General features: G+C 43.1%; 1 protein-coding gene across 1 annotated transcript in view; it reads right to left on the reverse strand.

Annotated features, from left to right (window-relative positions):
- C9H12orf42 (chromosome 9 C12orf42 homolog) overlaps positions 1-8,084 on the reverse strand; it is a 141,179-nt gene extending 133,095 nt beyond the window's left edge. The window contains exon 1 of the mRNA XM_021205845.1: positions 7,975-8,084. The gene's annotated coding sequence lies outside the window, so the exon portion shown is untranslated. The remainder of the gene's footprint in view (positions 1-7,974) is intronic.
- Between the last annotated feature and the right edge of the window lie 3,642 nt (positions 8,085-11,726).

An 11,726-nucleotide genomic window follows, 5' to 3' on the forward strand; every position in this document is an offset into this window, starting at 1 on the left:
GAAAGCAAGATATAAAGTTGGCTACAAAGGGTCGAATATGTAGGAAAGAAAAGAATAAGGTACAAGAAATCAGAGGGGGGATTCTGAGAGATCAATACTTCCACTGAAGGGATGGAACCCACAAATATTCAGTCTGCCCACATGTTGGATATCCTTTGTTATTTCTGATATTTAAAAGAATTGATGTATTCTCATGCTCAGGTACAATATGTGCTATCTTTTTTTTTTTTTTTTGTAGACATCTTTATATATTTGAGCAGACTCCCTTCCAGTCACAGTTTTTAAGAGTCTTGTTTTTTATTTTAAACTAGGAGCAGATGGTGAATCTGTTCAGTGTTTTAAGATGATCACATTTGCATTTTTTACCTGTTAATGTGGTATTGTGCTAATAAAGTTTATGACATTTACCTGCTAACATGGCATTGTGCTAATAAAGTTTATGACACTGAGCCAATCGCAAATTCATGGCCATGGCGTGTTCATTTGTCAGCGCAGGAATTTGTTACTCTCACAGTATTATTTTTCAGTGACCGTGAGTGAAATTCATCCTACCCCCCCCCCATCTTATGATCTTTACATTTTTATCAAGGTTATGCTAGCCCCACAAAAGGATTTAGGATATTCACTTTCCTAAACCACTGATAGGAGTTTATATATAACTGAAATACTTGTTTGTGTTTGACCTTTGTGGAGGTGCTTTGTTTTAATTTGGAGACAAGGTCTTGCTATATAATATTGCCTGGACGATGACTCACTGTGCAAACCAGGTTGACCTTGAACTTGAAGATGCACCTGTCTCTGCCTCCTGAGTGCTGGATTAAAGGTGAGTGCTACCATGCCTGGCTAGAAAGCACCTTGCACATGAAACCCTCTACTTTGTTTGCTAATTTAAAGCATTAATTACAACGACAGAAGGAGACATCCTACAGCTATCCATTTCTCCTCAGAGAACAAAAGATCAAGTCTTTCTGCATTTGAATCGAGAGAAAGAAAGATGCTAAATTCCAAAGACACATTTCTAAATTCTATTCATCTCAGGCTGCGTTTCTGTAGGGTACATTGTCCTGGAAATCAACTTTTTCTTTTTTTAAATTCTTGAATTTTATCATTTCTGTGTCTCACCTTGTGTGTTTTCCCCAGATTTTATTAGTGAGACATTACTTGCAACCAATGACTGTTCATTTCAACTGACTCCATCTATTATTTCTGTCCATGACTCTTTATGTCTGAATTGTTTATAACATCTAGAAGACTCCCAAACAGTGGTGACATTGTCTTATTGTGTGAGTCTAGTTTGAGTCCCTTAGCTTTTGTTGTTGTTAAGTATGACAGTGACCCTCGGTAAAATGGACACTTTATTATCTCAATGGGGGATGGTAAGAGGATAGTGGGGTAAGAACACTAAAATGTGTTATATACACATATACGAGTGCCAAAGAATACATTTTAAAGTATTTTAAGTTTTTATAAAGAATAACTATTGTACATTTGTGTCTTAGTCAGGGTATCTATAACTGTAGACTGGACAAAACCAACTTGGAAAGGAAAGGGCTGTGTCCCCTTACAGTGATCAAGTCACACTCCATCAGTGAAGAAAGGGCAGGAGCTCAAGGCAGGAACCTGGAGGCAGGAACTGAAGCAAGGGTTGCTGAGGAGCATTGCTTACTAGCTTTCTCCCTGTGGCTTGCTCAGTCTGCTTCCCTACACAGCCCACGACCACCTTCCCAGGATTGACATGGCCACTGTGGGCTGGGCTCTCCCACATAAATTATTAACTGGCTTGCCTACAGGCCAACCTTATGGAGGTATTTTCTCCATAAAATTGTGTTCCCCTTCTCAGACAATGATAACCTATGTCAGATTAATAAGAATTAACTAGGACATGTTATGTTATGTTTGGAATTTAACAGGGGTCATGGATGAATATGTTTATCCTACTCTTGTGATATATTCCTAAAGTGCCTAATGATAAACTATCATTAAATAGGATCCATGTTCATGAATTTAATATATGCAAGATGTTTTCAAAACAGTAACATGCATATTTATGAGTAAATAGCTTGTTGGCTTTGCTTCATTATTCTTTTCCAAGTGAAAATATCATATGAACTGGGAAAGTCTCATCAGATTTTTCATTTCATAATTGATTGTTTTATCATGAATTTCTACATAGCAGTCTCTTTAAATTGAAAGCTCTCTTACATTCTAGAGCAAGAGAAAATTAGTTCCTGTATTCTGTTGCTTTGGTATTACAGGTACCACGGCTTCAACTGTGCTCTGCAGAGGACATACTGGAACAAATACCAGGGCTGTAGAGATGGTTCAACAGCCAATCACACAGCCGCTCTTCCAGAGAACCCAGGTTCAAATCCCTCTACCCACATGGCCACTAGCAACCTTCTCTAATTCCAGTTCCAGGGGATCTGACACTGTCTTCTGCCTCCGTGAGCTCTGCACATGAGATCCATAAGCATACATGCAGAAAAAGTATGTGTAAACCATATTACAAAACTAAATAAGTCTTCAAAAGATAGAATTCCTCCTTTGAACAGATAATTGGTGAGACTGAAGAAAACCTACATCTATTGGGATAAATTTACTGGGACCTTTAAAAAAAAAAAAAAAAGGTAGTAAGAAGACCAGAAAAATGGTTCAGTAGTTACAAGCACTGGCTGCTCTTTCAGAGGACCTGGGTTCAATTCCCACCACCCACATGGTGGTTCATAACTGACCGTAACTCTAGTTCCAGGGGATCTAATGCCCTTTCTGGCCCTGGCAGGTACTTCATGCATGTGATATACATACGCATGCAGGCAAAACATCCATCCACAGAAAATAAAAATAAATAGTCATATCTTAAAAGAGAGAGTAAAATGGAGTAAGAGTCTTTGTCTCAGCCTTTGTTGTTGTTCTGTGTCCTTCCCTGAGCCCAGATGTTCATACCTAAAGCTCTTGCTTCTCCATGACAACCAGACTTTGTGGATGCAGTAGCTAGCCCTGCCAGATTCTCCTATCTAATGTAGGTCCTGTACATGTAAGTGACCATCATCAGCTTTAATCACCAATACTAGGAAAACCATTCTGGCTTCAAACAGAAGCCTCATTCTTCAATTCATCTTTTCTAAGTCACTTTGCATACATCAATAAAACCGATAAGCTGATACACAAAACTCAAAATGCTCCTTCAGTCTATAATCCAGGACTCTGAAGAGAAGGGAAGATTTAGCTGGGTGTGATAGCATACCCTTATAGTTCCTGCATCAGGAGACTGGGGCAGGAAAACTATGATTTCAAAGTTAGCCTGTAGTGGTCCCAGTAAATTTATCCGAATAGATGTGGGTTTTCTTTAGTCTCACTAAAGAAATGCCCCCCACAAGCTCCTAAGAAGTGGCAGGCACTATTAGGGGGTGTGGTTTTGTTGGACAAAGTGTGTCACTGGGGGTGGACCTTTACTTTCAGTAGTTAAAGCCAGGCCCAGTGTCACTCTTTCTTCCTGTTGCCTGCTAGTCCAGAAGTAGAACTCTCAGCTCCTTCTCTAGTACCATGTCTGCCTGCACACTGCCACGCTCTCCACCATGACAGTAAAGGACTAAATCTCTGAACCCAATTGAATGGGTTCAGCCCTAACTAAATACTTTTTTTTTTTGCCATGGATATGGTGTCTCTTCACAGCAGTAAAACGCCTAAGACATCTGGTCTGCATAAAGCAGAGAGAGAGAACGGTGGGGGGGGGGGAGAGAGAGAGAGAGAGAGAGAGAGAGAGAGAGAGAGAGAACTTATCTCCTGAATTCTCAACAACTCCTCCCCAATTTCAGTTATAGGGGAGTGTGTGTGTGTGTGTGTGTTCATGTGTAAGTTTGTATCTGTCTGTGTATGTATATGTGTCTGTGTTTGTGTGTCTGTCTGTGTGTGTTGTTTGTATATGTCTGTGAGTTTATATGTGTGTTTGTGTGTGTTTGTGTGTGTTTGTGTGTTTCTATGTGTGTCTGTGTGTGTTTGTGTGTCTGTGTATTTGTGTGTGTCTATGTATGCATGTATGTGTCTGTGTGTGTGTCGGTATGTTTTTGTGTGTATTTGTGTGTGTCTATGTGTGTGTCTGTGTATGTGTCTGTGTGTGTGGCAGTGTGTATGTGTGTGTTCTTAAATGAACTTGCCAGTCATTTTTACATTGTCTCCTGATTTCCAAAATCCAGCATGGTGGAAGGCAACTATAACCACTCTAGCTGCGTGTCATTATAGCTGTTTGCCCCAAATACCTCTAGACCCATGGCACAGCTTCGCTTTGTTTCTTCCTGTCGGCCTCTATGACCTCACACAGTGTTTCTTTTCTGTACTACTTCATATACTCCTACTCATTCACTCCATCCATTCACTATGACCCTTAATGCTTCCCTTTCCAGGATGGTTCCTAGCTTCCAAGTCTTTCTCTGGATTAATCTAAGATCAAATCACGTTTCTTGATCCTGTGCAAAAGTTGGCAATCTTACTGGTCTAGCTAATCTCCTTATGTCATGTCAAATCGCAGGTCTCCAGAAAGCTACACAATGACTGCCCCCACCCCAGAGAAGTCAGCTGTTTGACCCTACACCCAGCCATTTAGCCCCTCAACAATAGCTCAAAATTAACACATTGGAACAGAGGTCTTGATTTGCAGGTCGCATGCTGGCTCACACCTGCCTTCTCCATACACCACATGTGGAGCTGAGCTTGCCCTCTCTGCTCTCCTGTCCCAACCACAATTATTCAGTCTACAGATCTCATTACTTTTCTCTAAAACAGATCCGAAGGCCACCCGTTCCCTTCATTTCCATTAACACAATTTAATCTAAGATACCATATATACCTTGTCTGAATGATGAGGTGGCCTCCCCACAGCTCTCTAACCAGCCATTGCATTTCTAATCCTGCCCATCAATCCGTAGGGACTCTACTCTCATCTCATGAATTGGCCAGTGCCCATTACAAAAGAGCTTGAGCTTGAGCTTGTGAGTTCTCTCTCTCTCTCTCTCTCTCTCTCTCTCTCTCTCTCTCTCTCTCTCTCTCTCTCTCTCATTTTAGCAGACTCTTGCCTATGTGTCTTGTATGATATAAGACAGCACAGTGCCAAGAGCATAAGGCCCTTGAAACGAGCCAGCAGAACTACATCCAAAATAAGCTTCCATTCATTAGTATCAGGGATATCCTGTTGGGGCATCACAAAACAAACTAAGAAAATACTCCACATAGCAGCAGCGATTGTCTTAAAAAGGTAAGCCCAATCATAAAAACAAAAAACCCAACTCCTTAGCAGTTCTAGCTATTCTCCATTTCTTTAGAATAAAAGCCCTTCCATCGCCATGCTCCACAAAAGGCTTTCCTGATCCAAGCCTAGGTGCTCTCTCTGGTCACCAAACAGTATCCTTCCCAGGTCACATGGTCCCAGTCTTCTGACAGTGACTTGAGGCTCTTGCAGCGCCTCTGCTGGTCACAAACACATGGCTGATTTCTCGGTTCCCCTGCTTCTTCACTGGCTTCAAGTCACAGATGACACTGGCCTCCTCTAGTTTTATCCTAAGAAAGAGAAGCTCACCCAATTTAAAATCATGCCGTTGTTTCATGTTTTTATATGCTAGGCCACCTTTCTAATGCATTGGGAAGGGAATGGCAAAAACCAAAGGAAACGCCAAAATGGAAAACAAAGAAAAGAAAAATCTTCAAACAGTATGACCAAGTCATAAAATTGAGGGACGATAAGCAGTCTTGTATGGTGGTGCACACATTTAATTCCATCACTCAGGAGGAAGAGGCAGAGGCAGAGAGATCTCTCTGAGTTCAAGACCAGCCTGTTCTATATGACAAGTTCTAGGACAACTGGGGCTACATCCAGTAACCTTGTCTCAAAAATAGAAAGAAAAAAATAGAAAAGAAAAAGAAAGCAAGAAAACAAAGAAGATAAACATAAAAAAGATAAACATAGCATTCCAAGAGAAAGAAACACAATCTCATGATTTTTCAAATAAATGCAAATGGTATCTATCCTTTAAGTGAATGAACATCCTAACCTCTTATTTCTAAATATTAAGTAATTATTACTTATTCTCCTGTCTAGGAGGTTTGTATAAATTAACTATATTTGAATTCTAGCGAAGTCCACCAGTTTAAGAATGTAGCAAAAACACTGGCTTAAATTGAGTAAAAAGCATTTGAAAAAGTCATTAAGGGCCCTCAGAAGAATTGCTTTTATTTTTTTTTTCTGGTTGTAAGTTTGTATAGCAAGGATCTAAGACGTGTTTTAAAGTAAAGCAACTCTCTCATACAGCCTTGGCTACATGAAGCATCGTTCTCCAACAATGGCCTGGCCCTCTTGGCCTCTCTTTGTCCTCCAAAAATGCCTCTTTGTAAATCACAGGTGTTTGTGGGCAGAAAGACCATCAGAGGGGAGTTTATTAAGAGTTTTTTCTTTCCCACTTGTTCTAAACCTGTTCAGAGAGCGCTTCATGCCACACACCAAATCTCCATAAAAATCAAGAAACAAGAAGTTTTCTGTACATCTGCCCAACAGCCGCACTATGACATTAGTTTCGACAGCTCTGTGACCCGTATTGTCCCAACTTTATTCACTAGTCTCTCTTTCTCTTTCTTTTTCTGTTGCTTTTTAAAAAGCCTTTATTGGCATTTGGCATTTTTTATCTACTGTAAAATAAAAAGGAGAAGGATGGCTTTTTTAAAGTACTCTGTGTGACAGTTAAAAAAAAAGGAAAAGAAAGCTATCTACAGTTACTGTAGTAATGGTTTAAAGGAGGGGGGGAAGCACCTGCAAATCAAAGAAAGATGCCGTGGTACTGTCATCGGACTCCCCCTCCCTTCTCTTAAAGTTATTTCGTGGCCATTATAGAGTAGACCTGGCAATGAATTTATGTGACAGCTATGAAGTTAGTATTAAAATTGTGAATACTCCCTAGCAGTTTTCATGGTCTTACTATAAGATAGTCTCAATTTGCCACACAGCGGTGAATAGGGTACAGAAGGGGGTGTGTGTGTCCAATGAATGGGAGGAGGGTGGGTGAATGGGAGGGCTTCCCAGGAGGGGCAGCACAGTAGTCGCCAGAGAGTGATTTATTTTTGCCCTTCCAGAAAGGAAAGTCCGAAGAAGCAGCAGCCTGAAAGGCCCCGAAGCATTGAGGATAGCGGGTGGGGGTGGGCATGGGGGCGGGTCCAGGGCGGGTGTCTTTACACATTTTACCATTCCAATGCTAGTTCTAGAAGCAGGGATCAAGGCTGGGCTGTGGTAAACCCATTCCTCTAGTCTTCCCAGATCAACCATGAAATGCCAGCAGGGAGCAAGGTGGGGACTCCTACTACAGAACCGGAGCAAGGCAAAAGAGGGAGGGTGTCAGCCTTGATCCACTCGGGGAGAGTTTCGGAGAGAGATGAAGCGTGCTGGGTGTGAGGTGGGAGAACTCTTCAGAAGCAGGGAGGATTTGGAGAGGGCATTCAGGGGGAAAAAAATGAGGTGAAGTCACAGCAAAGAGCAAAGGGGCGTGCCCGGGGCGCCCGGCCCCTCCCCAGGCCCCTCCCCCGACCCCTATTAGCATGCGGGCAGCGCGGGCCACGGGGCGGGGGCGGCGCAGTGGGATCGCGGGCGCTGGGCGCTTTGTGGGCCGCGCTCGCCTCCACGGGGGACCATCTGCTCGCTGTCAATGCATCACCTGCTCGTCTGGGCTGTCGCCCGGGCAACCGAGGGCGGGGGGGGGGAGATTAAGGAGCGTGTGCGTCTTAGTGTGGGTACAGGCTGAAGGGGCGGGGGCTGGGCACAGTTCTGTCTCCTCCACCCTGGGACTGGTCAAGCCGGATGGAGTGGGGGAGTGACGACCACCAGGAGAGATCGGGCTCTGCTGCTCGCATCCCCACGGCCCCTCCCGAGAGCCACCCCTACCAGAGGTGGCTGGAGTCTATAGAAGCCAAAAGCACAGGGTTCCCTTCAAAGCAACCTACCTCCTCTGTGACCAGACAAGACCCACGACTTCTCTTCTGCCCGTCTACCTGCAGCTGCAGAAGCCCTATCTTGTGCCCGCCACTGCCTCCTCCAAGCGAGTTGGCCCCACACTGCCCAACCCTTATGGACACCTCCGGGCACCGTTCCGAGAGCCCCTCAGTCTCCCGGCAACCACAATGGGACCAGCATCGCAAGTGGACCCTGCCCCGCCCTGCCACCAAAGTCAAAGACAGTGACCACTTACATCTCTTCTCCGAGTGAGTCTGCTCTATCACCCAGTCCCAAGCCCTGGACAAGCCTTCAGCTTAAAAAGATGAGCATCACTTGATTATCTTTTGTTAACGAGTTGGTTTTTCACAAAGGAGGTAGTTCTAGGGGTTATGGAGGGATTTTATTTTCTACTAAAGTCCCCTACCAATCCAGGCCTCTCCCTTGAATCCCAACTAAAAGGAGAATGGTGCTGCAGCCAACAGCAGGGGGCATAGCTATGCCATAGACGGGAAGAGTGCCCTTTTCCCTCCTTCTTTGAGCCACAGACTCAAATTTCTTGAAAGTTCAGAAACTTTCAAGTCATTCTATTCCAACCAGTCAAGGATTTAGCTGTGCCCACAAAGGCAGTTCAGTTCACATCTGCCTGGGATTTTATTCAGCTCGGCAGAAAGAAAAAAAACAAAACAAAACTATAAATGCTGTGTAAGGTTCCATGGACTGCAACCCAAGCCAAGGCCTAGGTTTAGGTTTGATTTTTGCTTTGGGTTTTGAATTTGGATAGCGATCTTTCTATTTTTGAAACAATGTTTCATCAGTTTGCTAACACATACTGGCCTCAAACTCACTAACCAAGTGTAGTTCTGAGCGCATTGTGTAGCTTAGGCTAGCCTGGAACTCACCAGAGTTTTCCTATCTGATTACCCACATGGGAACCCAATGCTTGCAGCTAGTTAAGATTTTGTTTGTAGGCAGTGCCTAATAAATTCTTTAAAAAGAAAAAAAAACAAAAAAACAAAAAAACAGCCGGGCGTGGTGGCACAGGCCTTTAATCCTAGCACTGGGGAGGCAGAGGAAGGCGGATTTCTGAGTTTGAGGCTAGCCTGGTCTACAAAGTGAGTTCCAGGACAGCCAGGGTTATACAGAGAAACCCTGTCTCAAAAAACCAAAAAAAAAAAAAAAGCAAAACAAAAACAGTTCTAAAGTCAGGAATCCCAGTATTCCTTGTGAGGTAGAGGCAGGTAAATTTCTGAGTTCAAGGCCAGCCTGGTCTATAGAGTGAGTTTCAGGACAGCCAGGGGTACACAGAGAAACCCTATCTTAAAAATCAAAAAAACAGCCGGGCATGGTGGCGCACACCTTTAATCCCAGCACTCCGGAGGCAGAGGCAGGCAGATTTCTGAGTTCGAGGCCAGCCTGGTCTACAAAGTGAGTTCCAGGACAGCCAGGGCTANACAGAGAAACCCTGTCTCGAAAAATCAAAAAAAAATAAAAAATAAAAAACACAAACAAAATGTGTGTGTGTGTGTGTGTGTGTGTGTGAGAGAGAGAGAGAGAGAGAGAGAGAGAGAGAGAGAGAGAGAGAGAAGTGGTTTTTGTTTGTTTCTAATACTTAAAATACTCTTAAAACAAATCCGAGAGCAGGCATAAAGACTCACAACTGTAATCCCAGGTCTTACAAGGATGAGGCCGAAAGATCTCTGAGTTCTAGGTCATCTAGTCTATGGATCAACAACAAAACACATCAAAAGACCAGGTTGGACTCTGGATGATTCTGAGCTGTTGCCCCCAGAAGCACTTAGGCAAGCTAATAAGCCACATCAAAGCTATAACAGGATTGTCAAGATACCTCTAGACAATAATGGCAGCACAGGGCTACCTGCCACAGCTCCAACCCAGAATGCTGTTCACTGAAATGAATGGCTATTAAGATCAGGTGCCAACCATGGGAAATATGTTTCAGTGTTAGACTAGCAATACAGCTACAAAGTAGACGTGACATTCCAGCTAAGCCAGGACCCTGGAGTTGCAAACTTTGAGGTAAAGACAATCACAATACAAGCACTCTTCTGCTTTGTACTTTGTGTCTTCTTGGGACACTCTGTAACCCAGGCTGGCCTCAGATTCTCAGGCATCCTTTTACCTCTGCTTTCCAAGGGTTGGCTACCAGCTACAGTGCAGACAAGGTAACCTTGGGGCACAACTTCTATGTCCAAGTAACCAGACACAGCTGGAGGCCTCTGCCTGCAAGCTATCCTCAAACAAAGGGAAAATACTGGAGGTGGGGGGGGTGAAGTCTTATTCACAGCTCATACTGGGTAGAATATTCTCATATCGCCCAATTATGGGACATTGGTCTACAGAATAATGTCAAAGGAAAGTATATATTCAGCATCTATACCAGAACTCTAAACTGATCCCCAGCCACATCTCAAATTCTTTTGAGTATCTTTGAGCTAGAAAAGCCATATATGTCTTAGGAAGAGCTCATTACATGGTCTGGCAGCTGTTGAAGAAACGAAGTTTGTTATATTATTTGCTTGCTTGGTGGCTTTGGCATGTACATATTGGACAATCACTCACACACACATATGCACACACACACACACACACACTCACATGCATGCATGCAAAAATTTATCTCTTTCCAAATCAATTCTTTATGTTGAACTACTTACCCCAAATTTTCTCTTGGGTTTTCTTCATTTTATTTTCTAACAGAGCTTCTATTCCTTGCAGTGAAGTTTGTTATCGACTTTGCTCAGCTTCTTGATATTCCAACTAAATTCTGTCAGCAAGTACAATTTCTATCCTCTAATTTTTAAATGCAACACATGAATCAGATTAGTGTCTGATTAATTTTTATTAGTTTGCTGTCACTGGGTAGCCAATGACAGTCCCGAGAATGTAATTTTCAGTGACTCCCCAAGAAAATGACCCACTAAAGTGTCACTAGTATGCAAGATAAAGGTGAGCTATCAAAATATCTGTGGCCTTGATAAGATAGGTTCACATGAGAAGGTATACAAACCTCCTCAAAAGATAAAGAAAATTCTACTTAGCCAAAACTACCTGTAATTGTGACTCATAAAGGAGAATTCTGAGAAGCAAGAATTCTCTTTGAGATGCACAGTATTTTCAATATATAGAATCAGTGTTCTCTAGAGGAACATAATTGATAGTATATGTATATATGCATATGTATTCTATTACATATATATGGGGTATTTATTCAGTTGACTAATTCCATAGAGATCATGCAGTCCAACGAAAGTTCATTCCACAAAGCTGAATGCATCAGCAGTCCCAATGTGGCCCAGAGGGCTTGAAAGTTCTTAAGTCACTGATCTTCAGTCCAGATTGGAAGGCCAAGGAAGCTGGAGTCTGGTGATAGAAGCAGCAGCAGCAACTACAGGCAGACACACTAGCCAGCAAGAATGGAATACCGGAGAGCAAAGCTCTAATTTTTCCTTAGACTTCTTTCCATCTGGGCTGCTGCTGGAAGATCCTGTCAACAGAGCAGGGTTGTAGGAGGCATATCTCCCCGCCTCAGCCAATCCTCCCTGGAAATGCCCCCTCACACACAACTAGATGCAACAAGTAGTTTCTCGGTTGGGTCCTGATACAGCCAAGTCCACAGATGAATGCCCACATATGGCATCCTAGCCACTTAGAAAGAGATCAGTTTGAGTCTAATTATCATATCTGAATACAAGATAATGCATGGTCGTGGTGGGTAAGACTCCTTCTCAGAGGTGTCCCT

Source organism: Mus pahari, chromosome 9 (genome assembly GCF_900095145.1).
Source record: "Mus pahari chromosome 9, PAHARI_EIJ_v1.1, whole genome shotgun sequence".
NCBI classification, from domain to species: Eukaryota; Metazoa; Chordata; class Mammalia; order Rodentia; family Muridae; genus Mus; species Mus pahari.